Below are 27,385 nucleotides of genomic sequence, written 5' to 3' on the forward strand. Positions count from 1 at the left end.
GTGCGCGGTGATCTGGCCAGGGTTGCTGATTCTTTTCTCATTCACACACAATAAACCCACGATGCAGGATATAGGAAAAACACAGGCAAGAAATACATCATACACTGCCCTTTAGCGGAGCTATATACTTCTCTCTAAACCAGTGGTCCCCAACCCCCGGGCCGCGGACCGGTACCGGTCCGTGGATCAATCAGTACCGGGCCGCACAAGAATTAATTAGTTATTTCTGTTTTATTTAATACGGTCATTTCGAAATAAAAAAAACGTTTCAAAATAAAAGACCGCTCGACTTAGACTGGGACTATAATAAAGGGGACTTACTACTTCATCCACAGTTGGTAGGAGAAGAAAAAAATATTACTTAATACTTAATATTTTCTTCTTCTCCTGTTAGTCAACTGCAGTCTGGACCAAAGGGCGGACCGACTGGTGGGCGGACCAACATCACATGAACCACACGTGCCAGCACGTTCAATAAATATTTCATAATATTAAAATAATCATAAGTGCAACTCTACTCTAGATCCACTGGCACTATGACCCATGTGGAACATTAATGAATTAATAGTTTTATAGGAAGGGGAGTGCGGTTCAAATCTGCTGGGTCAAGTTTATAATGGTTAGGGAGTCCTCATAAGTATATAGCTATATAGTAGACAGGCAGGCATATACATTGATTGTTTGTGTGTTTGTCTGCCGGTGTGTGTGTGTGTGTGTGTGTGTGGTGCGGTGTGTGTGTGTTTCTTTGAGGCGCATGGTGGCCAGACACAGACGAGTGGCTTCTGACAGGCATTTCAAACCCTCCTGCCGCTCCACCGTGGGGCCTCAGCGATAATGGGAACCTGATCGGAGGGAGTGCAGGCGGGTGGCGAGTGGGTGGGTGTGAGGGATGGAGTGGAGGGTGGTGTGATTGGTGGGGGGAGTGTGTGGTCCGTCTTTTGTGAGAAACTCTTCAAGCCTGGCCCTCCTATTGTGTCCACTGGAGCCTTTGTAACGTACCTCCACGTCATTTTGCCCCTGTTATTTTTTAGGCAGGCCTATTATTGCTGCCATACCCCTCACACCCCTAGGCTTTGTGTGCATGGGACAGGGTCAGGTTTTACCCCCCCCCCCCCGCCTTGTTTCAGAAACGTCTTTTCCTCCCCCTCACATGTTGTGCATAAAGAGTAATGATTACACCGGCAACGGGCACTCGGCTACAACACGGGTAACACAGGAGGGCGTCTGGTGGGTGTCAGGCCCGGTTCCACTTGCTAAAGCTATGATGCCAATACAATCAAACTCTTCTATAGTCTGCTGTCTACTGCAGAAATAATCACCAAGTCAGAGAGACGGTAATGATCAGTGTTTTACAGAAAAGTGACACTAAATAAAAGTTTAGTATTGGTGGACGGCACTGTTTGCATCGTAGTTTTCTTTAGGAAAACACAGTACATATTACCGTGGACGCTGGGTGAAATGAGATCTACCTTTAGCTATGATGGGCAGCAAAATCAGTTGTTTTTTTGTTTTTTAGCAATGTGGTAAATGTCATTGCATGTAGTCCAGATGAGATCATATTAATAATGATAATATTCATATTATAATATTAATCAAATAGAACCCCCCTGTTGACATGAGACAACAATCCTGCTCCTGGTTTTCTGTATGTCAGTTAGTGTTTTAAGATTACTTAAACGCACAAGTTGCTTAAGCGTGTGCACCATAGAGCATAATTAAAAATATATGAAATATTAATGGTACCTAAAGGCACCTCACAGGAGCCCCTGTGTCATACCTTGTTTAGTCACACCGTGTTTCCCATCCATTTCCTCTGATCACGTCTGGAATTTCCTGATGAACGCTAAAGAAACTGCTGCCAACTGTAGCTGCTGTTGCTCATGTTAGCCGGGGTGCTGGGCGAGGGCAACAACAGGGAAACAGATGGGACGTTTATAGAAGTGGGACAACATGGTTTTTCGGGGACATGTGACAGATGCATAGTAAGGGACAGAGCCTACAGTCCCGGCCTGGCTGTCGTTTTGTCTGTGTGGTTGCCAGCCGCTCACTTGCCAGTCAGTTGGTGTCACTTCCGGACCCTGTGGTGCAGCAGTGCATGCCACCCCCCCCCTCCCACGTCACCCTGTTCCCTCCCTGTAATATCTGACATGAGTAAATGAATAATACATCAGAGGCTTTAGCTGCCCTGTAACTCGACCCGAGGCCAGGACAGAGGCAGGCCAGCGCTGCAGCCAACAGAGGACAGTGGACCACAGCAGCAAATAGCATTCAGTGTGACCGTTGATGAGTAAAAGCTGTAATTATGTACCCGCCAGTGAAACAACATGTGGTGTGAACGAACGCTAACTGCTGCTGCCTACAACTGTAGCCTCAGTGTGCGTCCAGCTGCTTGGGCGCACACAGCTGTGGAGGCCGAGCGGTTGGGGGTGTGATGTGTTGGCCTCGGAGTACTGAACTGCAAGTTTAGACTGTTGTGAGGGTATCAGTTGTCATACGGCCTTATGCTTCGATACATTTCTCTGATATATACTGTGTGTGTCTGGACCTCACACTGTGATATTCTGTAACTTAATACAACTAATAAAAGGTGACCTGTGGAGTTATGTTATGTTGAGCTCGAACAATGTGATCAAAAACATTTGCAACGCTGTTCAACAGCAAAGTATATTAAATTGAGTAGACTGAGCTGGAATCAGTGGAACAGTGTGAAACCATAAACTGTTCTTATTTTCAAAACTGCACAGCTCTGATCACAAGATGGAGGGCTTCAGTTTCCTACAGGATATTTGTTGGCGTGGGAAGCAATGTTACTGAAGATAGTGCTCCAAATTATGAATAAAGATTTATGTTTTGATTTGTCATAGTATAAACCGATATATAAATATGCATGCATTATTTTTCAGTAAACATACAACTGAAGTGTATAAATATTACTCATACTGACATATCCTAATGTTTTGTTTCATGACAAAGGTCTAGAAATGACTGAAAATGTTTCTTAAAGTTGACTGAAAAAGGCACAATGGATCATGTCAGCCAAACATCAGCTACTTAATTGAATGGAGTCACCAGATGACTCAGTATAAACGCAGCTTGTTTAATGCCAATTTAAATATGCAAAAACCATTGGCACCCAAAAAATATTCATAAACATAAGCACAATACCATGTTACATAACATAAATACAGTATTAACCCTGACTAACAGCAGTTTAGCCTGTTTAGCAGTTTAGCCTCTATACCGAGGCTAAAGGCGAAGAGGTAAGCAGCCATTTTTAATGCGACAAATAAAAGGAAAAAGACGGATGCAAAGGATGGATATGATCAAACAAGAAGGATGGCAATTACGTTTTATACTACAACGGAAACAAATATCTTTCAGCCAGAGTGAGAGGTTTGTTCCACCGTTGGGGATGAACAATAAGAGGCATCAATGTGATATAAAGTAAAAGGTGCGCACGGAGTTGATGAATGGGAAAACACGATGAGTCAACCTGCAGCGTGCTGGAAAAGAACATTTTCACCCCCCCCCCCAACAGGATATCAAGAAACATGTTGAGCAGAGTCACATGCTCCTGAAGTCCTGCAACCACACATGAACTGTTTACCTTTATTGTACGCTTGAGGGATACTAGTCGTTACTTTACGAAATGTTTTCCTGACAAAACCTGCTGTACATTCAGGCTCAAAAGCTTCCATCAGTTGAATTTTAAGAAAGTTAAAGCTGCAATAATAAGTTTCTGGCCACTAGGGGGCCCGTGAAATATTGTCACCTTTAAAGTACTTCTGGCTATATTTGTTAGCAACAGACACAGACAACCCTGATTCTTCATCTTCATTTATCAACCTGATTTGAATGTAGAACTGCAGACCGCAATCAGAGCGCAGTCTGGCAAACAAGATAAGATAAGACGATCGCACACTGGGGAAGTTCACTTGTTACACAACATGGATAAGGAAATACTCATGCATCCTCGTCTTCTTCTCCTCACTTCAGCAGGGATCACCGGTCTTTCCACAGAGAGTATGCTCAAGTGCAAAAGCTGTGGCTTTTTTTGAATGGGTCACTCCAGTATCACAAAGTAATTGTATACGAACAGAAAAAAGTGAACTGAGGACGTGAAGTGACCTTTGAACTAAGAGAATTGGAGTCAAAACCACCTCAAATGTGGACCACTCAGTGCATTTTGCATTACACCTCTCATCGACATGCGCTGTTTTTCTATCCAGATATAGACAGCAGGCTAAATTCAGCAATACAGCCAAAACAACAAGGCTAAAAGAGCGCTCGCAGAGCTGGTGCTATTTGTGTTTTTCAACAAAAGAAGTTACTGCATGTCCTCAGTTTGGTAAAGCAGCCCCGCCCGCGTACAAAGGCTCAGTCCTTGCTGTGGAAGCCCAGGGTTTGAATCCGAACAGGTTTTGACTTTTATTCATTCAGTGTTTACAAAAGTATTGATCAGTTAAGCCTTAAAAGACAGAAGAAAAGAGTCTTCTGTTTGTGAGAGCCGGACTCTGAGGAGAAATACTGCCGGCCCTGAGTTGAATAAGAGTCAATAACAACAGAGCCCAATCAACACAGTGCATCTGATTCACACATTGACCAGAGAATAATGCAGCACGCCTGGATACTCACACAACAAAGCACCGGGAGTGCCCACACACAGATACAACAAACACAAAAACACACACAACACACAACACACACACGCCACCCTCTCCGGGAGAGATCGTTTTCCTTCTGTGTCCAGTGGCTTATTAAACATAAGCTCAACAGCTTCCCTACAGGAGGGAAAAAGGCCTCCCCCGCCTCCCCTCCTCCTCCTGCCTGCCTCCCTCTCTCATTAAAGCTGTTGGAGGTATGAGACAAACAGAAGCGCGGCCTCAACAAGGAGCCTGGAGGCCGATAGCCAATCAGTACGTTTGCTGTAGCAGTCACCCAGCGACAGCAGGTAGGCCTGAGTGGGTGAGATTAACTCTGTTGTCCCTTTTCAGCGGTGGTCAAACAGTAGTGAGTGAGTGATATTATAGAGCGCTACACTCACCATTCAAACAGAAATGCACCTGTATGTGTGCACACACGTGCCGGATAAATAATTTCAAAATAAATAAAGGAAACAACAAATCAATCCCCATTATGTTCGTTAGCCTGTCCCACATGGAGACACCGCTACGTATCAAACATCATAAGACATCTTCCAGATAAAATATGACCCAATATATACTTTCAGATAAAACGAGCAGCAGAAGACAAGCCTACAGTTGTGACAGATTCGCGACAGGGTTTTTTGTGTGGTTCAGGGTTCGAGCCCTAAGCTGTGCATATTGCTGGTTTCTGTTCGGAAAACTGAGGGTTTGGTTTTTCAAGTCAGACAAAACCAGAAATGTGTCAGGTAGGTTCTGGGTAATTATAGAAGACACTTTCACTATTTCAGACCAGACAATTCATAATAATGTAGAATAGTTGCAGCACTACTTATACACCAGTGTATCAGTACATGCTGTGCATGTTCACACCCATACTGTACTGTAATATTCGTTTTGGGCAGTGGACGTGACAGTGACTGTTGGATTAAACTAAAATCATATCAAATAAATCTAAAATCAATTCAGGTTGGACTTAACTTGTGTCTTCATAAGGTTCAGGTATCATCAATCTGCCCGAGGGCGGCGTCCGTCCTGTTCTCCTCTCTGAGCTCTGAGGGGGTTTCTCAGCTTCTCAGGTGTTGTGCGACACGCCCAAGTGTGTGTGGGTTGGTATTTGACACCTGATACCTGACAACAAGCAAGCCGTGTGTGGTGTGTATGTGTGTGTGTGGTGTGTGGGTGTGTGTGTGTTTGCAGTGGATGTTCACGCGGCTGAATAAAGTAAAACACTAATCAACTCCACCGTGACCGGAGCATGTTGTTTGCCTGGACAACAGTGCCACCTGCTGCTGGCAGCGCCACATAGAATGACTACTAACATAATGAACTAAATGAACTATATATAATTAAACTTATTTACTTGGAACCAGTGGTGGGATGTAGAGTACATACATAGTTAAAGTTTTCAGGTACTTTATCCGTCTGTCCTCTACACTGTAAAGTAGATATTGCCTGTAGTGCGCCTCTGATGCACACTTCAGAGCCTCAGCTGGACTTAAAACTCTGAGCCACATGTGCCTCTTGATCTTCACCCTCACAACATCAAATTCCAGGAACCTTCTTCTTCGTCTTCCCCCCCGCCCTCTTCTGCACTCTTCAAACAACCCCGTCTTCTCTCCGCTTCCTGCCTCATCACAGAAGCCTCGTTCATTCTAACAGTCACGACAGGTATTGGTATGCAAAGTGAGGCGCAGACAGGGTGGCGGACGCTTTGGTGATCTAATTAGAAGTCATATTGGATAGTCTGACTCCGAAAGGGAGAAGCGTCGAGACAAATTCGTCCTTCAGGGCCCGCACGTCCTCTTGAATCAGCTTCTTTGGGGGGTTTTGGTGTTCAAGATTAATGGACATTTCCTTTCTCTGAAAGATGAGCAAAGAGGAAGGAAGCAGCCTAAACGAGCAGGAAATATTTATTTTAATGATTTATTGTGAAGATTTGTTACGGTTCAGTTTAGTGTGTCTTGGGTGCTGGTTTTTGGCTCTCCTGTCGCCCCCTCCATTTCTGTTTCCTTGCAGAGCTGGTGTGTGGCAGGAGGTGTGGCTGGCTCCTCCGGTGTGCAGCAGGCTCACCTGTTCTCACTCAGCCCATTTCCCCCACCTCTTAACCTGGCCTTCACTCCTGCCTCGCGTCAGATCATTCCATGCCATTCACCTGCGCTCCGCTTCAAGAAGATATCGCCCTGCCAGCCTGCTTCCTGCCTCATCAGCCTGCCATGTCTTTTTTTGGTTTGTGTAATTAAAGTATTTTTCAGTTTCCACCACCAGTGTATGTGTGTGTGTATCTTAAAGAACTTAACAGATATGAGATTTCTAACAAAACTGCATGTGGGGAATTAAAAAGTATCTGAATCTTCTGTAAACACAGTGACAGTTTCTGGTTAAGGCTGGATTACCAACAAGGCAAAAGGAGAAGAACCCTGACCTAAAAAAGAAGTGTGTCGTTTTCCTGCGCAACACAATCACAACTGAATGATAAGAGACCTAAAGTCACTGTGTGTTGGTTCTGGGATGCCACTGTTTTTTGATCCAATCCAGACTAAAATATCTCGTCTGTCTATGAAATGTTGAAGGTCACAAGAGGATGAATAATCACTTTAATGATCCTCTGACTTTCTATCTCGTGCCATCATCAGGTCAATCCTTGATTTGTGACAGATGGGGCCTCAGCTCATTTTTTGCTCGGATGTAGGTTGGGTCAGACCTTTACAAGCTGTCCCACAGAGAGGCAGTTATAGAGCTGTCAGTACTGAATTCTAAAAAAGACTGAACATTAAATCATTTGAAGTTTATTTTCACATCAATTATGTTTAGGTTTAAAAAGCCACTGGAAACATGGTTCCATGATGGGAGAGAACAGAGGACTGAAAACCTACAACAACCACAATGCACTGAGCCGCACCGGCTACTAATACTATAGCTGGTGGTTACTGAGAGTTGGACGATGGTAACAAAATGTTGTATTCATTTGACAGCACTTCCTACTTGGACAGTTTGACTTGAGTTTTGTGGAGAATCCAGCTATGTTAAAATGCAAAAAGTGGGTAGTAAATATAGTTTGGATAACAGCCTGAGAGACGGGAAAAAGGGAGCTCTGGATGATGGCCTGAACATGCGTATTCATGCTGTAGGTGATCAATCCAAACCTTTACATCATTCTCAAACTCAGAACTGGTTGTATTCGTTCATAATTACTTGAACGTAATGCAAGCACATATCAGTTATGACAGTTTAACTTCATGGGGAAAACTTTCAGAACTTACAGTGACGTGAGCCGTAGAGATCTGCCTCCGCACTCTGACCTCTAGTGATTGCAGGGCACACTGCACAGCTTCAGTTGTAATTCTCCTCATTTTTGACCAACATTACTCTGATGTGAGGAGCACGGCAACATAACTGCAGAGAAAGGACAGGTGGATGCAATTTCTCTCCTTTTATTACTGTCCGAGTGTTCGCTGTGGCTTCAGGTTAATGACCTTATTACCAGCAGCCATTTTAAACCTCAACCTAATTAGTATCATTGGTAACAGCTGTTTACACACTATTTCATGTCAAATGGCTGCTGGGAGGAAGGTCTATTACACGCAGGGGGGGGGGGGGGATACTCCATTTCGAAATAAAAAAAACGTTTCAAATAAAACCGCTCGACTTAGACTGTGACTATAATAGAGGGGGACTTTCTACTCTATCTACAGTTGGTAGGGAAGAGAAAATTAAGTATTAAGTAATATTTTCTTCTTCTCCTACCAACTGTGGATGAAGTAGTAAGTCCCCCTTTATTATAGTCCCAGTCTAAGTCGAGGGTCTTTTATTTTGAAACGTTTTTTTTATTTCGAAAATGACCGTATTAAATAAAACAGAAATACTAATTAATTCTTGTGCGGCCCGGTACTGATTGATCCAACGGACCGGTACCGGTCCGCGGCCCGGGGGTTGGGGACCACTGTATTACAGGGGTCTTCAATGGGGTCCGGGACTGTGATATAAAAGTTATTATAGGCTAGGCTTAAAATGTGACGCATGTGAGGGTCCCTGTTCTGCTGGTCTCTTGTCCAGGAGGTCCATGGGCTGAAAAAGGTTGAAGACTCCTGGGGTCTCATGTACAAAGCATGCGTACGCACAAAAAAGTGGCGTACGTCCTTTTCCACGCTCACGTTCAAATGTATCAAACGTGAAACAATCGTAAAATGTGCGTTCCCCACGCCAATTTCATAGCTGTCGTACGCACGTTCTACAGCTATTGTTCCTTTGGCGACACTTAGAGGTGACGCTGGGAAACTGTTAATAATGTGAAAACAAGTAGTCATCAGAGTGATTGCACATCAGAGACACACTTATGAACAATTAACACACCCACGTGTTTGCATTATATAGGTGGATATAAAAGCATGCGTAATGTGATGAAGAAAATGTATAACAAAGACAGCGTTAGCGTTGTTAGAGGACGCTTGCAAACGTGAGCGATTTAAGGAACGCAGGATTTACTTGCAAACCATGATAGTGGCTCATAAGCCGATTCGGTTACCAAGGCCAGTGTTACTGGAGTTGTGCGCAGAGCTGCGGCCCGCCCGAGAGCGCAACGGGGGCCGGCGGTGCTCGGTGGCTGCACGACTGGGTTCCTGGCAACAGGGCATTCCAGCGGGAGCTGTTTATCTAAGTAGGAAACATTTTAATTCCATCAATGTTCAAATCATATGTGATGCGCGAATGCAGCTAACTAACATCGTGGCGGTGGCCTGGTTCAACGCACGGACTCATTCATTATGACTAACAGCATGGTTGGGAGCAGGCTGGAGGCTGGCACGGTGCGCGATGGGTGCTTCTATTCGTTTAATTGTCCCGTATGTACGCTGGATTACATACGAACAAATTAAACGAATAAACTCTTTACTTCCACCCAGAAGCCGTGCCAGTGGTGCAGTGCATATTTGGGCATGTGGCATTCAAATCATTGTTTTTGGTTTTCTTTATTTTCTGCGGTGAAATTAGAGCTGCAGAGCTTTCTAACAAGCCCCTGATTGTTCCCTGTGTTCAGTATTCTTGTCAGTAAAGCGGGCGTAAAATGTCAGCCGCAGCGCCACACCTGCCACACCTTCCAACGCACACCTGTGTGTGCGCTGCTCGGATCCCCACGGCTTTCCAGCCTCACACACCACGCTCCCACTCACGTCTTTTTCTGTCTATTTATCCCTGTTGACGGGAACCAAACAATCTCCACTTCATTCACTAGAACTTCTTAGCTCCAGACCTGTGAAATTCATTTCTTCCTTTGTTCATCGCGTTATCTGATCGGCAAAGAGGTGAATCTCAGGTCCAGGGCAGAACTGCTGTGGATTACAGTGCGATTCCACTGCACACTTTGATACATCTGAATATTTTTGTACGACAGTTCCGGTCTGGCGTACGGCAAGTTCAGTAGGAAATCCACGCAATTCGTACTGAGAGGCCCCTGTTCTTGCATTGTTAAGCCGAGTTACAGACTGTACCATCTTGACCTTATTAATTATATATATATATATATATATATATATATATAATATATATATATATAATATATATTTTTAAATCTTGTGCTCAGAACAGAAAAAGTAAAACTATGTCTGTGTGACAGTCAGAATTATCATTTGTCTGTGTTAATTAAATATAATATTTATTCTGTCAAAATTAAACGCGTTCATTTTGTCGATTAACTTTAAAGAATTAACGCCGTTAAAAAAAAATTAACGCAATTAACGCGGTTTTGTTTACTTCCGGTGGCGGGCCGCCATTTTGGAGTGGCAAAGTAGACTTGTTTCCCATATATATTAGTGTGTGTGTGAACGGGTGTATAAGCGGCATTAACTTTAAAGCCCTCACTGAGACTGCGCCCTGGGCGGCGCCCACATTGCCCCCACAGCTAAAACCCGGCCCTGCTTGTATTAGTTTTACGGGCAGATCTGCCCCATCCCAATATGGCGGCCATGTTAACGTATGCGCAACGGACCAACCTGCTCAGTGAGGCGTCTATGTATATGTCTTATGATCTATCCTAACTAAAGGAGGAGTCTATGGCGGACAGCTGGATAAGGACTTTCTAGGGGGAACATTTCATTTTAAAAAGTTGCCGGCTGTTGACAAAAAAACAAGGCAATTTGCACAAGTTTGCAAAGCCGAATTTAAATTCACAGAGTACCACGACTTTAAACCAATCACCTCAAGCAAAACACCCAGTCTACGCTACAGGAGTGTGGCCACTCCTTCAGTCTATTTCCTCATTCTGCTTTTTTCTGTTTGCACTGTGATATTTCACCTTAAGCCAATAAAATGAATGAATTTAAATTTACTTTATCTTGTTTATTCTACATTAATTTGACATTTTACATAAATAAATTTCATTATAAAGCTTCAGTCTCAGAAAAAATGCATTTTAATTATTGATTACATTATTGATAGATTAATCGCGATTAATCGCGATTAAATTTCCAGAAAATTTTTGCGATTAATTAGTTAATTTTTTTTAATCGATTGACAGCCCTACTAAATTATAAATAATATTAAATTAAACTTCATTCTGAATATGACTAATGAAAAACATATATTTTTTCTTAATAAATTTGGGCCAGATCCTCAAAGTGAAATTCTGTTTGGACTAAAGAGAGGGCTAATTAACCATGATGAACTCACCATGTTTGGTTCACGGTTTTTCCGTTGATGAAGATTCTCATTCATTTCCAATTCCGTGCAAACTCTCTTCTGAGTTTGTCACACAATTTTTTTGCTAACCCTCTTGTTTTCAAACTTTCTGTTGTTTTTCGTGAGAGCAGAATGTTACTGGCCTAAATTTCGCTTTACAGTTTCTTTTTTTAGACCCTGGTCCAACAGCAGGCTCGACAATAACCGCATTTAACCCCCTGGGTTTTGAATCCAAACAGGCCGTCATTAAGGCTTGCAACGCCTCGTCTGACCACACAGAATGACAACGTTCAGGCAGCAATTAGAAGCAGAGGGGGCGCTGTTTGACACATGTTAAGACTCAGGAAAAGTGAGGACGCGCCTGTTTATAATCACGTGTCAGTCTGTGGTTTATATACTGGAGAGCCGAACATCAAAAAAATTACTAATAAAAAGAAGTCTGTTATGTGTCAATGTATGTGTTTTTTTCCAAGTCTGGTTTCATTACTGCCTCTTTATTACCAAGGGCCTACTTACTTATAATCTTTAATAATCTCCCTCCAGTTTGTTGCCCCTTCTTTTATTTATTGTTTATTGCTAACTGTGTGTGTGTGGTTTGATTCACGGAAAACAACCGAAAAAATGAAGAAAGCCTTAAAAAAAAATTTAGTGTTTATTTTGGTTGAAGCCCACAGACCAATGATAGTCTTCCTCATTCATTCACCCCACCCACAAACAGGTGCAATACATAGTTAATCATTGTACAAGTAATGAGAGAACTTGATATCTAGAAAGCAACTCACATGTGTATTCCCCCACAGGCACAGACTCGACCAGCAAGTAAACAATTTAGTAGTAATGAAAACTCATGTCGACCTACGGATATTGGGACGATGTTTTTGACATTTTCTTATTGCATAGGATTAAATTACGTTAACTTCCATTATACAATATCACTTCATTTGATGTTAATGAATGAATAAATAATTAGAAACATAACGGAAACAAATGCACAGTGTGTCAGGACAGTAAGTCTTTGTCTGAAAATCAAAAAGTTATTTATGGGGCGGTCTTAGCGTACTGGGTTGTGCAGCCGCCCCGTGTGTAGAGGCTACAGTCCTAGCTGCAGATGGCCCCGGTTCGAATCCCGCATCGGACGGCCTTTACTGCGTGTCATTCCCCTCTCTCTGCCTTCCTGTCTATCTTCAGCTGTCCTGTCATTAAAAAAAGCCTAAAGGCCAAAAAAAAAAAAGTTGTTCTATTTTGTGGGATTGACCGGACAGATGATCAGGGGGCAGAGGTTTTTACCCCCCTGATTAAAGAGTGGCATGAATAAACGGGAGGAGTTTTTCAGTGCAAGAAAGCCTCCATGAGGCGTAGATAAGATCTGCAGCATTACGTCATCAAAGAAGACCCAGACCTGCTCATTAATCCACAAAAACCCCACCTTCCCCAGCTTTGGCCTTCAGAGGGAGACGGGACAGGAGGGTCAGTGGACGGCAGTTACACAGTTTCCTTTACTCAAACATACAGTCCCATAACCTTTTGTGATAAATAACTGATGCGCCCTTTCGGTTGATTGACTCTTTGGCAACTCCTCAACCCACTGAGTTCTTTCCTTAACCTGAACTCGAAGTAGAATCTCCTGCATAATCTTCGGCTTCCCTAAGGACCGCAGGCCACAGGTAAGGAAAATCTCTCTGGGTTATTTGGGAGGTTCCTCTTTGTGTTTACCGTATGTACTTGCTTCCCGTCTTTCAGACAGGATGAGTTCCGGATTTGCTGTTCAGGATCGAGGGTCCACTTCCACCGCAGACTGCGGGCGGTCTTTCAGTCAGCCTTTGGGAACAGCTTCTTCATCTCATTTTTCGGGAAACCATCTCCACCAGCTGAGCCGACAGTTGTTCCTCACACTCCGTATACGATGGAAGGTGGCCTCTGCCTCTTTCCAGTCCTTGGTGGGTGGAAGAGCATCATTCAGGGACGGGAAGTTTTGGAGAAGGTTACAGTGATCTTCAGAGTGTGAGACCTGCTCCAGCGCTCAGCGCTTTTTCTTCTCAGCTCAGAGATTTCTCTTGCAGCTCTTTGATGAAGCCATCGCCTGTTTCTCTGTTGTTTTTGCTTTTTCCTCAATCATCTCACTGACTTTGAGGTCTGGTTCTCTGAATAATGTATTTTACACTGGTGCAGGCACAAACACACCGGCTTTTATCTCTCGTATGCGTTTTCCCAGCTCACCCTGACAGAATGTTTGAGCTCTTCAATTTTCAGTTTTCTCTCTTGGGATCACTGCAGAAGTTCAGCCCCTTTCTTCCCAGCTCGGCCTTCTTTCCCTCCTATTCTTCTTCTAGAGGAACAAACTCATGCACCTTGTGCTTCTGAACTGGTCCAGAGCATGCCAACACCTGTCTGATCATCCTTGCAGAAACAGCTCCAGCAGTTTATCGTGCTTGGTACACATCCGGGCTTTCTAGATTAGTCACAGGGGTCGATCAGCTGATGTCTTTTCAGGCCTGGCATTGTCACCATGAAGGCTCCAGGTGAGTTCTCACAGTAGGAGACCAGACACACCAGCAGGGACTTCAGGGCTTCAGTTTGGTTCCAGTGCGAACATCACAGGGGAACTTCGCCTGGCTTGGACCAGCGATTGTTTCTCTGAGCTGCTGCCATTTTCTGTTAGCCGACTTTCTAAACGTGAGCATAACAACCATCTCAGAGATGAAAGTATTGCCTGCAGCTCCGGTCTTGTGTTAAAGTCTGTTACAGTTGGGACACCTGCACGCGGAAATTAAGATCCCAGTTCGTAGTGATTGCATTTTTTGCAGCCGTTTGGTCCACATGGGTTGCTGACTGGATCAGTGAACACATCCAGACAGCTGGAGCACGAAATGATCCTCAGACATCAAACTGCTGGCAGCAGGAATACTGTTACTGTCTCTGCACAATGAGAACAAAAGTAAAAGCATGGAAAATGATGGCAGCTGTATAGATTATTTCTCATTATTTAAAATCAGACTGTCAGAATGGTTACTAGAATTGTTAGGGCAACTTTTGTATTGTATAGTGCAGTGCACACAAGTTAAAGTCTCAATTCTTGATGAGTTCTTTTTTTAAATCTAAAACAGGCACACGCTGAACACAGCTCGAGTGATGTGTACATGTGGTTATTTAAACACAGTTTATGAAATGATCGATATGTTGCCCTTCCTTCCACAGTGTTTGGCAGAGGTGTGTGTTGTTGACAGTGCCTGTCCACTCCTATGTCTCCGTTTCCAAAACAGAAACATCAAAGCCCTCTCTCCTCTCTCTCTCTCTCGCTGCAGCTGCTTACTTTCTGTAACTTTCAGTTCATTTCAGGAGTCGACGTTGAAGTTGGTGTCCATGGTGTGGGGCCCTCCCCCCACTTGGCAAACTATCTTTTAGTTTTTTCTCTTCCTAGTTCATTTACAGTGGACTGAGGTTTATTCACAGCCAGATTTAGACTTGTCATAGCAGAAATCAAAGATTATGGAGTTAAATCTATTTCATTCACGGTCCCAGTAAACCATGACGGAGGACGTAACAGTGAGTCAGCTGAAGCTACAGTGCAGAAGTTAAGTCTTTGAATTCTCATTGTTTTTCCAACAAAACGTTCTAAATTCCAGCCTACCATTTCTACTCTACATGTTAACCTCACTGGTTCAACTCTACCTCCATTTCTCCGCCTGGTTCAGACCAATGACTGTAAATGGAATGTCATCATAAGTTTCCAACGTGCAATTTTAAGCTCCAAAATAGGGTTCGTTCACTAGCCACCACCATTGTTGTCGTACTTGTCTTTTCCACCTCCCGGATAATCTAAAAAATGGGTAAAGACGTGGCTCTCAGTGGCACCTGGGCGGGCCGTATTTATGTGATTAGCCTTGCCCTTTCTCTGCTCATTGTACAAGCGGGAGCTGTAAGCACTATACGTCATTTCGAAATAAAAAAACGTTTCAAAATAAAAGACCGCTCGACTTAGACTGGGACTATAATAAAGGGGGACTTACTACTCTATCTACAGTTGGTAGGAGAAGAAGAAAATATTAAGTATTAAGTAATATTTTCTACATCTATCTACAGTTGGTAGGAGAAGAAGAAAATATTAAGTATTAAGTAATATTTTCTTCTTCTCCTACCAACTGTAGATAGAGTAGTAAGTCCCCCTTTATTATAGTCCCAGTCTAAGTCGAGCGGTCTTTTATTTTGAAACGTTTTTTTATTTCGAAATGACGTATCCCCCCCCGGTCCGCATTAAAATTGTCAAGCGTTGACCGATCCGCAGTTAGGAAAAGGTTGGGGACCACTGCTGTAATAGACCTTCCTCCCAGCAGCCATTTTGACATGAAATAGTGTGTAAACAGCTGTTACCAATGATACTAATTAAGGTTGAAACCTGAAACCACAGCGAACACTCGGACAGTAATAAAAGGAGAAGAAATTGCATCCACCTGTCCTTTCTCTGCAGTTATGTTGCAGTGCTCCTCATCAGAGTAATGTTGGTCAAAATGAGGAGAAATACAACTGAAGCTGTGCAGTGTGCCCTGCACTCCACTAGAGGTCAGAGTGCGGAGGCAGATTTCTACGGCTCACGTCACTGTAAGTTCTGAAAGTTCAAATCTTTCCCCATGAAGTTAAACCTGTCATAACTGATATTGTGCTTGCATTAGTTCAAGTAATTATGAACGAATACAACAGTCTAAGTTTGGACATGGTGAGTTTGAGAATGATGTAAAGGTTAGTGGATTGATCACCTACAGCATGAATACGCATGTTCAGGCCAATCATCCAGAGCTCCCTTTTTCCCGTCTCTCAGGCTGTTATCCAAACTATATTATACTACCACACTTTTTGCATTTTAACATAGCTGGATTCTCACAAAACTCAAGTCAAACTGTCCAAGTAGGAAGTGCTGATCAAATATGAATCAACATTTTGTTACCATCGTCCAACTCTCAGTACCCACCAGCTGGAGTATTTAGTAGCCCGGTGCGGCTCAGTGCATTGTGGTTGTTGTAGGTTTTCAGTCCTCTGTTCTCTCCCATCATGGAACCATGTTTCCAGTGGCTTTTTAGAAACCTGAAACAATAATTTGATGTGAAAATAAACTTCAAATGATTTTAATGTTCAGTCTTTTTTAGAATTCAGTACTGACAGCTCTATAACTGCCCTCTCTGTGAGGACAGCTTGTAAAGGTCTGACCCAACCTCCATCCGAGCAAAAATGAGCTGAGGGCCCCCATCTGTCACAAATCACAGGATTGACCTGATGATGGCACGAGATAGAAAGTCAGAGGATCATTAAAGTGGTAATTCATCCTCTTGTGACCTTCAACATTTCATAGACAGACGAGATATTTTAGTCTGGATTGGATCAAACAACAGTGGCATCCCAAGAACCAACACACACGTGACTTTAGGTCTCTTATCATTTCAGTTGTGATTGTGCTGCAGGAACACGACACACTTCTTTTTTAGGTCAGGGGTTCTTCCTCTTTTTGCCTTGTTGGTAATCCAGCCCTAACCAGAACTGTCACTGTCGGTTTACAGAAGATTCAGATACTTTTTAATTCCCCACATGCAGATTTTGTTAGAAATCTCATATCTGTTAAGTTCTTTAAGATACACACACACACACACACATACACTGGTGAGTGGAAACTGAAAAATACTTTAATTACACAAACCAAAAAATTAGACATGGCAGGCTGATGAGGCAGGAAGCAGGCTGGCAGGGCGATATCTTCTGAAGCGGAGCGCAGGTGAACGGCATGGAATGATCTGACAGCGAGCAGGAGTGAAGGCCAGGCTTAAGAGGTGGGGGAAATGGGCTGAGTGAGAACAGGTGAGCCTCTGCTGCCAACAGGAGGAGCCAGCCACACCTCCTGCCACACACCAGCTCTGCAAGGAAACAGAAATGGGAGGGGGGACAGAGAGAGCACAAAACACAGCACCCAAGACACACTAAACTGAACCGTAACAATATCTTCACAATAAATCATTAAAATAAATATTTCCCTGCAGTGTTAGGCTACTTCCTTCCTCTTTGCTCATCTTTTCAGAGAAAGGAAATGGTCCATTAATCTTGAACACCAACCCCCCCAAAGAAGCTGATTCAAGAGGACGTTGAGGGCCCCTGAAGGAGAATTTGTCTCGACGCTTCTCCCTATTCGGAGTCAGACTAATCCAATATGACTTCTAATTAGATCACCAAAGCGTCCGCCACCCTGTCTGCGCCTCACTATTGCATTACCAATACCTGTCGTGACTGTTAGAATGAACGAGCGCTTCTGTGATGAGGCAGGAAGCAGGAGAGAAGACGGGGTTGTTTGAAGGAGCTGCAGAAGAAGGGCGGGGGGGAAGACGAAGAAGAAGGTTCCTGGAATTTGATGTTGTGAGGGTGAAGATCAGAGGCACATGATGGCTCAGAGTTTTAAGTCCAGCTGAGGCTCTGAAGTGTGCATCAGAGGCGCACTACAGGCAATATCTACTTTACAGATGTAGAGGAACAGACGGATAAAGTACCTGAAAACTGTAACTATGTATGTACTCTACATCCCACCACTGGTTCCAAGTAAATACAGTTTAATTAATATCATAGTTCATTTAGTTCATTTTAGTAGTAGTAGTAATTTCTATGTGCTGCTGCCAGCAGCAGGTGGCACTGTTGTCCAGGCAAACAGTTCTCCGGTCACGTGGAGTTGATTAGTGTTTTACTTTATTCAGCCTGCGTGAATCCATCCACTGCAAACACACACACACACACACACACACACATACACACACACACGGCTTGCTTGTTGTCAGGTATCAGGTGTCAAACTACCAACCACACACACTTGAGGAGTGTCGCCACAACACCTGAGAAGCTGAGAAACCCCCTCAGAGCTCAGAGAGGAGAACAGGACGGACGCCGCCGGGCAGATGATGATAAACTCTGAACCTTTATGAAGACAAAGATTAAGTCCAACCTGAATTAGATTTTAGATTTATTTGATATGATTTAGTTTAATCCAACAGGTCACCTGTCAGTCCACTGCCCAAAACGAATATTACAGTACAGTATGGGTGTGAACATGCACAGCATGTACTGATACACTGGTGATAAGTAGTGCTGCAACTATTCTACATTATTAATGAATTGTCTGGTCTGAAATAGTGAAAGTGTCTCTTATAATTACCCAGAACCTACAATGACACATTTCTTGTTTTGTCTGACTCTGAAAAACCAAACCCCTCAGTTTCCGAACAGAAACCAGCAAATATGCACAGCTTAGAGGCTCGAACCCTGAACCACACGAAAACCCTGTCAGAATCTGTCACAACTGTAGGCTTAGTCTTCTGCTGCTCGTTTGAAATGTTTGCACAGGAACACATTTTATCTGAAAGTATATATATGAGGTCATATTTTATCTGGAAGATGTCTTTTAATGTTTGATACGTAGCGGTGTCTCCGTGTGGGACAGGCTAACGAAATAATGGGGATTGATTTGTTGTTTCCTTTATTTTATTTTGAAATTATTTATCCGTGCACGTGTGTGCACACATACAGGTGCATTTCTTGTTGAATGGTGAGTGTACGCTCTATAATATCACTCACCTCACTACTGTTGACCACCGCATGAAAAGGACAACAGAGTTAATCTCACCCACTCAGGCCTACCTGCTGTCGCTGGGTGAATGCTACAGCAAACGTACTGATTGGCTATCGGCCTCCAGGCTCCATTGTTGAGGCCGCGCTTCTGTTGTCTCATACCTCAACAGCTGTAATGAGAGAGGGGAGGCAGGCAGGAGGAGGAGGGGAGGCGGGGGAGGCCTTTTTCCCCTCCTGTAGGGAAGCTGTTGAGCTTAATGTTTAATAAGCCACTGGACACAGAAGGAAACCCGATCCTCTCCGGAGAGGGTGGCGTGTGTGTTTGTGTGTGTGTGTTTGTGTGTGTGTGTTTTTGTGTGTGTGTGTGTTTGTGTGTGTGTATCTGTGTGTGTGCACTCCCGGTGCATTTGTTGTGTGAGTATCCAGGCGTGCTGCATTATTCTCTGGTCAATGTGTGAATCAGATGCACTGTGTTGATTGGGCTCTGTTGTAATTGACTCTTTATTCAACTCAGGGCCGGCTAGTATTTCTCCTCAGAGTCCGGCTCTCACAAACAGAAGACTCCTTTTCTTCATGTCTTTTAAGGCTTAACTGATCAATACTTTTGTAAACACTGAATGAAATAAAAGTAAAAACCTGTTCGGATTCAAACCCTGGGCTTCCACAGCAAGGACTGAGCCTTTGTACGCAGGGCGGCTGCTTTACCAACTGAGCGACATGCAGTAACTTCTTTTGTTGAAAACACAAATTAGCACCAGCTCTGCAGAGCTCTTTTAGCCTTGTTGTTTTGGCTGTATTGCTGAATTTAGCATGCTGTCTATATCTGGATAAGAAAACACAGCGCATGTCGATGAGAGGTGTGAATGCAAAATGCACTGAGTGGTCCACATTTGGAGGTGGTTTTACTCACATTCTCTAAGTTCAAAGGTCACTTCACGTCCTCAGTTCACTTTTTTCTGTTCGTACAGATTACTTTGTGATACATGGAGTGACCCATTCAAAAAAAGCCACAGCTTTTGCACTTGAGCATACTCTCTGTGGAAAGACCGGTGATCCCTGCTGAAGTGAGGAGAAGAAGACGAGGGAGGATGCAGGTAGTATTTCCTTATCCATGTTGTGTAACAAGTGAACTTCCCCAGTGTGCGATCGTCTTATCTTATCTTGTTTGCCAGACTGCAGATCTGATTGCGGTCTGCAGTTCTACATTCAAATCAGGTTGATAAATGAATGATGAAGAATCAGGGTTGTCTGTGTCTGTTGCTAACAAATTAGCCAGAAGTACTTTAAAGGTGACAATATTTCAGGGCCCCCTAGTGGCCAGAAACTTATTATTGCAGCTTTAACTTTCTTAAAATATCAAACTGATGGAAGCTTTTGAGCCTGAATGTACAGCAGGTTTTGTCAGGAAACATTTCGTAAAGTAACGACTAGTAATCCCTCAAGCGTACAATAAAGGTAAAACAGTTCATGTGTGGTTGCAGGACTTCAGAGCATGTGACTCTGCTCAACATGTTTCTTGTATCCTGTTGGGGGGGGGGTGAAAATGTTCTTTTCCAGCAGCTGCAGGTTGACTCATCGTGTTTTCCCATTCCTCACATCCGTGCTGCACCTTTTACTTTATATCACATTGATGCCTCTTATTGTTTCATCCCCAACGGTGGAACAACCCTCTCACTCTGGCTGAAAGATATTTGTTTCCGTTGTAGGATAAAACGTAATTGCCATCCTTCTTGTGTGACTCATATCCCATCCTTTGCATCCGTCTTTACCTCCTTTTATTTGCTCGCATTAAAAATGGCTGCTTACCTCTTCGCCTTTAGCCTCGGTATAGAGGCTAAACTGGCTAAACAGGCTAAACTGCTGTTAGTCAGGGTTAATATACTGTATATATGTTATGTAACATGGTATTGTGCTTATGTTTATTAATTATTTTTGGAGTGCCACATGGTTTTTGCATTATTTAAATTGGCATAAACAAGCTGCGTATACTGAGTCATCTGTGTGACTCCATCCATTAAGATAGCTGATGTTTGGCTAACATGATCCATTGTGCCTTTTTCAGTCAACTTTAAGAAACATTTTCAGTCATTTCTAGAACCTTTGTCATGTAACAAAACATATAGGATGTGTCAGTATGAGTTAATATTTATACACTTCAGTTGTATGTTTACTGAAAAATAATGCATGCATATTTATGGACGGTTTATGGAGGCTATATATAGGTTTATACTATGACAAATCAAAACATAAATCTTTATTCATAATTTGGAGCACTAATCTTCAGTAACATTGCTTCCCACGCCAACAAATATCCTGTAGAAACTGAAGCCCTCCATCTTGTGATCAGAGCTGTGCAGTTATCTGAAAATAATGAACACTCTCCAGTCGGTTTATGGTTTCACACTGTTCCACTGATTTCCAGCTCAGTCTACTCATTTTAATATACTTTGCTGTTGAACAGTGTTGCAAATGTTTTCTGATCACATTTGTTCGAGCTCAACATAACATAACTCCACAGGTCACCTTTTATTAGTTGTATTAAGTCTACAGAATATACAGTGTGAGGTCCAGACACACACAGTATATAGTCAGAGAAATGTATCGAAACATAAGGCCGTATGACAACTGATACCTCACACACAGTCTAAACTTGCAGTTCAGTACTCCGAGCAGCCAACACATCACACACACCGCTCGGCCTCCACAGCTGTGTGCGCCCAAGCAGCTGGACGCACACTGAGGCTACAGTTGTAGGCAGCAGCCAGTTAAGCGTTCGTATCAACCACATGGTGTTTCACTGGCGGTAATAATACAGCTTTTACTCATCAACGGTCACACTGAATGGCTATTCTGCTGTGGTCATGTGTCCTCTGTTGGCTGAAGCCGCTGGCCTGCCTCCTGTCCTGGGACTCGGGTAGAGTTACAGGGCAGCTAAAGCCTCTGATGTATTATTCATTTCCTCATGTCAGATATTACAGGGGAACAGGGTGACGTGGGGAGGGGGTGGCATGCACTGCTGCACCACAGGGTCAGGAAGTGGACACAAACTGACTGGCAAGTGAGCAGGCTGGCAACCACACAGACAAACAGACAGCCAGGCCGGGACTGTAGGGCTCTGTCCCTTACTATGCATCTGTCACAGTGTCCCCGAAAACACTGTTGTCCCACTTCTATAAACGTCCCATCTGTTTCCCTGTTGTTGCCCTCAGTCCAGCACCCCGGCTAACATGGGCTAACAGCAGCTACAGTTGGCAGCAGTTTGCTTTAGCGTTCATCAGGAAATTCCAGACGTGATCAGAGAGAAATGGATGGAAACACGGTGGACTAAAAAGGTATGACACAGGGCTCCTGTGAGGTGCTTTTAGGTACCATTAATATTTCATATATTTTTAATATATGCTCATATGGTGTAAATCTTAAAACACTAACTGACATACAGAAAACCAGGAGCAGGATTGTTGTCTTCATGTCAACAGGAGGGGGTTCTATCTGATTAATATTATAATATGAATTATTATCATTATTAATATGATCTCATCTGGACTACATGCAGTGACATGTTACCACATTGTAAAAAACAAAAAACAAATGCATTTTGCTAGCCATCATAAGCTAACGGCAGCTCTCATTTCACCCAGGTCCACGGTACATATGTACTGTGTTCTTTCACAAAGAAACTACGATGCAAACAGTGGCCGTCCACCAATACTAAACTTTAATTTAGTGTCACTTTTTCTGTAAAACACTGATCATTACCGTCTCTCTGACTTGGTGATTATTTCTGCAGTAGACAGCAGACTATAGAAGAGTTATGATTGTATTGGCATCACAGCATTTAGCAGTGGAATCCGGGCTGTACACCAACCAGACGCCCTCCTGTGTTACCCTGTGTTGTAGCAGAGTGCCCGTTGCCGGTGTAATCTATTACTCTTTATGCACAACATGTGCAGGAGGGGGAGAAAAGACGTTTCTGAACAAGGCGGGGGGGGGGTTAAAACCTGACCCTGTCCATGCACACAAAGCCTAGGGGTATGTGAGGGGTATGGCAGCAATAATAGGCCTGCCTAAAAATAAAAGGGGCAAAATGACAGTGGAGGATACCGTTACAAAGAGCTCCAGTGGACAAATAGGAGGGCCAGGGCTTTGAAGAGTTTCTCACAAAAGACGGACCACACACTCCCCCCCACCAAATCACACCACCCTCCACTCCATCCTCACACCCACCCACCTCCGCCACCCGCTCTGCACTCCCTCCGATCAGGTTCCCATTATCGCTGAGGCCACACGGTGGAGAGGGCAGGAGGGTTTGAAATGCCTGTCAGAAGCCACTCGTCTGTGTCTGGCCACCATGGCCTCAAAGAAACACACACACACACGCACACACACACACACACAGGCAGACAAACACACAAACAATCACATGTATGCATGCCTAGTCATACTATATAGCTATATACTTATGAGGACTCCCTAACCATTATAAACGTGACCCAGATTTGAACCGGACCCCTTTCCTATAAAACTATTAATTCATTAATGTTCCACATGGGTCATAGTGTCAGTGGATCTAGAGTAGAGTTGCACTTATTGATTATTTTAATTATTAATGAATATATTTATTGACCGTGCTGGCAGTGTGGTTCATGTGATGTTGATGTCCGCCCACCAGTCGGTCCACCACTTTGGTCCAGACTGAGTTGACTAACATTACCAAAAACTATTTAACTTTGTGCAGACAGCCATAATCCCCAGAGGTTAAACCACCCTGACTTCTCCTCTAGCACCACCAGGTCATGTTTGTAGTTTTGATGGAGACGTCTCAACAACAGTTGGATGGACTGCATTAAAATTTGGTACGCACATTCATGCCCCCTTCAAGGTGAATATAATTGATTTATGACTGATCACCTGTAATATTTTCCATGTTTCATGGGACTTGGACTTTGACCTGCTGGTGCAGAGGAAAAGTCAGGTGATCACCAGAGTCAGTAGGCTTCTTCTTTTGTAGCTCATGAATGTTATGGAGCTCTTTCAGTCCAGGTTTAAATGGGTCTGCCATCAATAGAGCCATGATGCATCAAAAAGTCCTGATTTGGAGGACTGTCCTCAACCTTCCATCCTCACTTAGGTTCTTGTAAGTACAGCTTGTCACCTCGCAGGTTCTGAGCAGTTTCACACAAAACATAAAACCTTCCTGTGTTCCATTAAGAGTTCTGTTGGGGATGTAGGTAGCTTAGAACCAAATGGGTGGGGAGTTACACTGTTTAAAGCGACTTGTCACTCACAGGAAGGTAAACTGAACAAAGTGAAACAATATTTTCCTGTGATTGAACACTTCATTGTATTCTCAAATAAGGTTAGCCACACCCGTTTAGCAATTCAAAAGGCTGACATAAACCAGAGCATTTCTTTTATTCTCAAAGATAGGGTGTCCGACTCACTGGACAGACTGAGGCCCTGTCACAGGTGTGAGTACGTCAGGGTCTAGGTCCACATGTCCAGGCATGTCCCTGGCTTTCTGTGTCCCACAGTTGCCCTCTGTAATTAGGACCTGTGCTCGACTGTCCCACCAACACTCCGACATGAGGAGGATAAAGTTGCCTCCAGATGCCGATGGAGTCCAGTTGCACAATAAGAACATCAGGATCAACAAGTGGTAGTCTTCAGGTTTCATGTCCTGTTTTGTTTTGGTGACATCAATGGAAGGAAGTGACAGGAAACTTGGAAACTTAATAATTTAACTTTTAAATGGGATATTTATGGGAACAGTTTGTTTGAATGAATGTCATTTTGAGTCAGTAAAACCGCTTGAATTCCAGCGATTACCTATTCATTTTCCCGTGTCAGTTTTCATCTTCATTAGTTTTACATGAATGCAGCATTATAACAGATTTGTACACAGAAGTAATATCTATCTATCTATCTATCTATCTATCTATCTATCTATCTATCTATCTATATCTAGCATTGTGGTTGCTTTGGGGAATAATATCGTGTGGATGTTTCATTAAATTGGAGTTTATTAGAAACATTGGACTTTGGTTGACATGAAATCTCCTTGTTTGATTGATTTATGCAAATGTCATCATCATATGTTTACATTTTTCTGTTCAGCTGCCACGGCGATGATGATCATGCCATCTTCCAGTTCAACTCCTGTTTCAAACTGTTGTGTGTTTCAGAACTGTGCACCTGGAAGAGAAAGATCCACCTGAGAGTAAATCAAAACCAAATGTAAAACCTTTGATTGACAGATTTAATCACCCATGTGAGCAACTTTGCACGCATGAAGTTTTAATCTGCATTAACTCTTTTTTTCTTTTGGTTACTTGTTGGCAGCAGAGATGAGCTGTGAACACAACACTGACATAACATCACCTTTTTAGTTGATACAGTGAACTTGTTGAAACAGTTGCACATCCAGCTGTTACACTGCTACATGAATGTTCATTTTGAGACATGTTTGTCTCCACTCCAAAACTCACTCTTATAACAGTTTTTTGGTCTCACCATCTGATTCTGCCATGATATTCACCAGCTGGTCACTAACTGTGTCAGTTTGCTGTTTGGTGATAAGCAGGTAGCATACAGGAGCTTTTCCTTTGAAAGCAACTCTGTCTCAAAAAACATGAACAGAACATTAAGGTGGTGGATGGAACAGGTAATCAATGAAATGAAATTCACTATAAAGTTCTGAAAGAAAAGTGGAATACAGTTACACACTGATGGTCTTTTAGGACGCCTTATCGTCCCGTCACAGAGTCTTGACTTTGTTCAAGAGAGGATGCTAAAACACTGAATCCTTGTAGCTTAAAGCTTCTGGAAATAGCGTTTGTAATGTAGCGTGAATGTGAATTTGTAATGTAGATATGATGTCAAAGTTAAATGTTCATAACTATTAAAAAACTATTGGTTCAAAAACAGATAATTTTGCAGTTTAGACCGTTTCTCCAGACCATGTAGGCAGAAAACTTTTTGATCTCTCTCATGTGGACCAGAACAGAATCTAATCAATGACGTGCTTGTTTTGAATTATTATTTTGTAATTCCACCCTGTCTGTCTTGTCTCATTGTACTACCTGTTTTGTTTCCCGCCTTTTTTGATTTGGCACCTCCCCCTGATTTGTTTCACCTGTCCCTGATTAGTCTTTCCTGTCTATTCAGTTCCTGTGTTTCCTTTGTTTCTTGAGGGGTATTGCACAAAACAAGGACTAAGGGACTAAGCCGGGTTATGTTGGTTATCCTGGCTGAATTTAGCCTCAAGTCGGTTGCATGAAAGCAGCTCAAACTTAACCCAGCCAAGTTACTATGCTGATTTATTCTGTGCAGCTAGCCTGCTCCAGACCAGGCTAACAGTCAGGCTAAGATTAATCCTAGTGATTCACCTGTATTTCCACTGTCAGTCCTGTGAGGAATTAATGTGTTTTATAGCATGTCCACAGTCTTTCTAAGTATGTTGCATCATTTTAATTATCCTGTATTAAAATATTACATATATAGTAATTTCTCATTTAATTTTAAATCTGTTGGCTGTCTGTAATTGTAACAGTCTTTTAGTGGTAGTACTCAGGCCAAGTGTTATATTGCTATGCTAACGAAGACTGCTTGTCAAATTGCCGTCAGAGGTTTTATAAATCTGTTTTTTATTGCAGTAATTAACATTACAAAACACAGCTGATGAAATTGCAAAGGTGTTTTCTTCTGCAAAGGAACCGGTTGTAATGTAGCGTGAATGGTGAATGTGTTATGTGAGATATAGATGCAAAGTTAAAGTGCATAACATAAAAAACTATTGTGGTCAAAACAGATAATTTGCAGTAGACCGTTTCTCCAGACCATGTAGGCAGAAAACTTTGATTCCTCTCATGTGGACCAGAACAGAACTAATCAATGACGTGCTTGTTTTGAATTATTATTTTGTAATTCCACCCTGTCTGTCTTGTCTATTGTACTACCTTTTTGTTTCCCGCCTTTTTTTTGATTGGCACCTCCCCCTGATTTGTTTCACCTGTCCCTGATAGTCTTTCCTGTCTATCAGTTCCTGTGTTTCCTTGTTTCTTGAGGGGTATGCACAAAACAAGGACTAAGGGACTAAGCCGGGTTATGTTTGGTTATCCGGGCTGAATTAGCCTCAAGTCGTTGAAGAAAGCAGCTCAAACTTAACCCAGCCAAGTTACTATGCTGATTTATTCTGTGCAGCTAGCCTGCTCCAGACCAGGCTAACAGTCGGCTAAGATTAATCCAGTGATCACCTGTATTTCCACTGTCAGCTGGAGGAATTAATGTGTTTTATAGCATGTCCACAGCTTTTCTAAGTATGTTGCATCATTTTAATTATCCTGTATTAAAATATTACATATATAGTAATTTCTCATTTAATTTTAAATCTGTTGGCTGTCTGTAATTGTAACAGTCTTTTAGTGGTAGTACTCAGGCCAAGTGTTATATTGCTATGCTAACGAAGACTGCTTGTCAAATTG

General features: G+C 42.9%; 1 long non-coding RNA gene across 1 annotated transcript in view; it reads left to right on the forward strand.

Moving 5' to 3' along the window:
* LOC113745758 (uncharacterized) overlaps window positions 1–17,862 on the forward strand; it is a 20,037-nt gene extending 2,175 nt beyond the window's left edge. Inside the window, exons 2-3 of the long non-coding RNA XR_003462380.1 lie at window positions 15,781–15,911; window positions 17,374–17,862. This is a non-coding gene — a long non-coding RNA (uncharacterized LOC113745758). The remainder of the gene's footprint in view (window positions 1–15,780; window positions 15,912–17,373) is intronic.
* Window positions 17,863–27,385: the final 9,523 nt, after the last annotated feature.

The sequence above is a fragment of the Larimichthys crocea genome, chromosome V (genome assembly GCF_000972845.2).
Source record: "Larimichthys crocea isolate SSNF chromosome V, L_crocea_2.0, whole genome shotgun sequence".
NCBI classification, from domain to species: Eukaryota; Metazoa; Chordata; class Actinopteri; family Sciaenidae; genus Larimichthys; species Larimichthys crocea.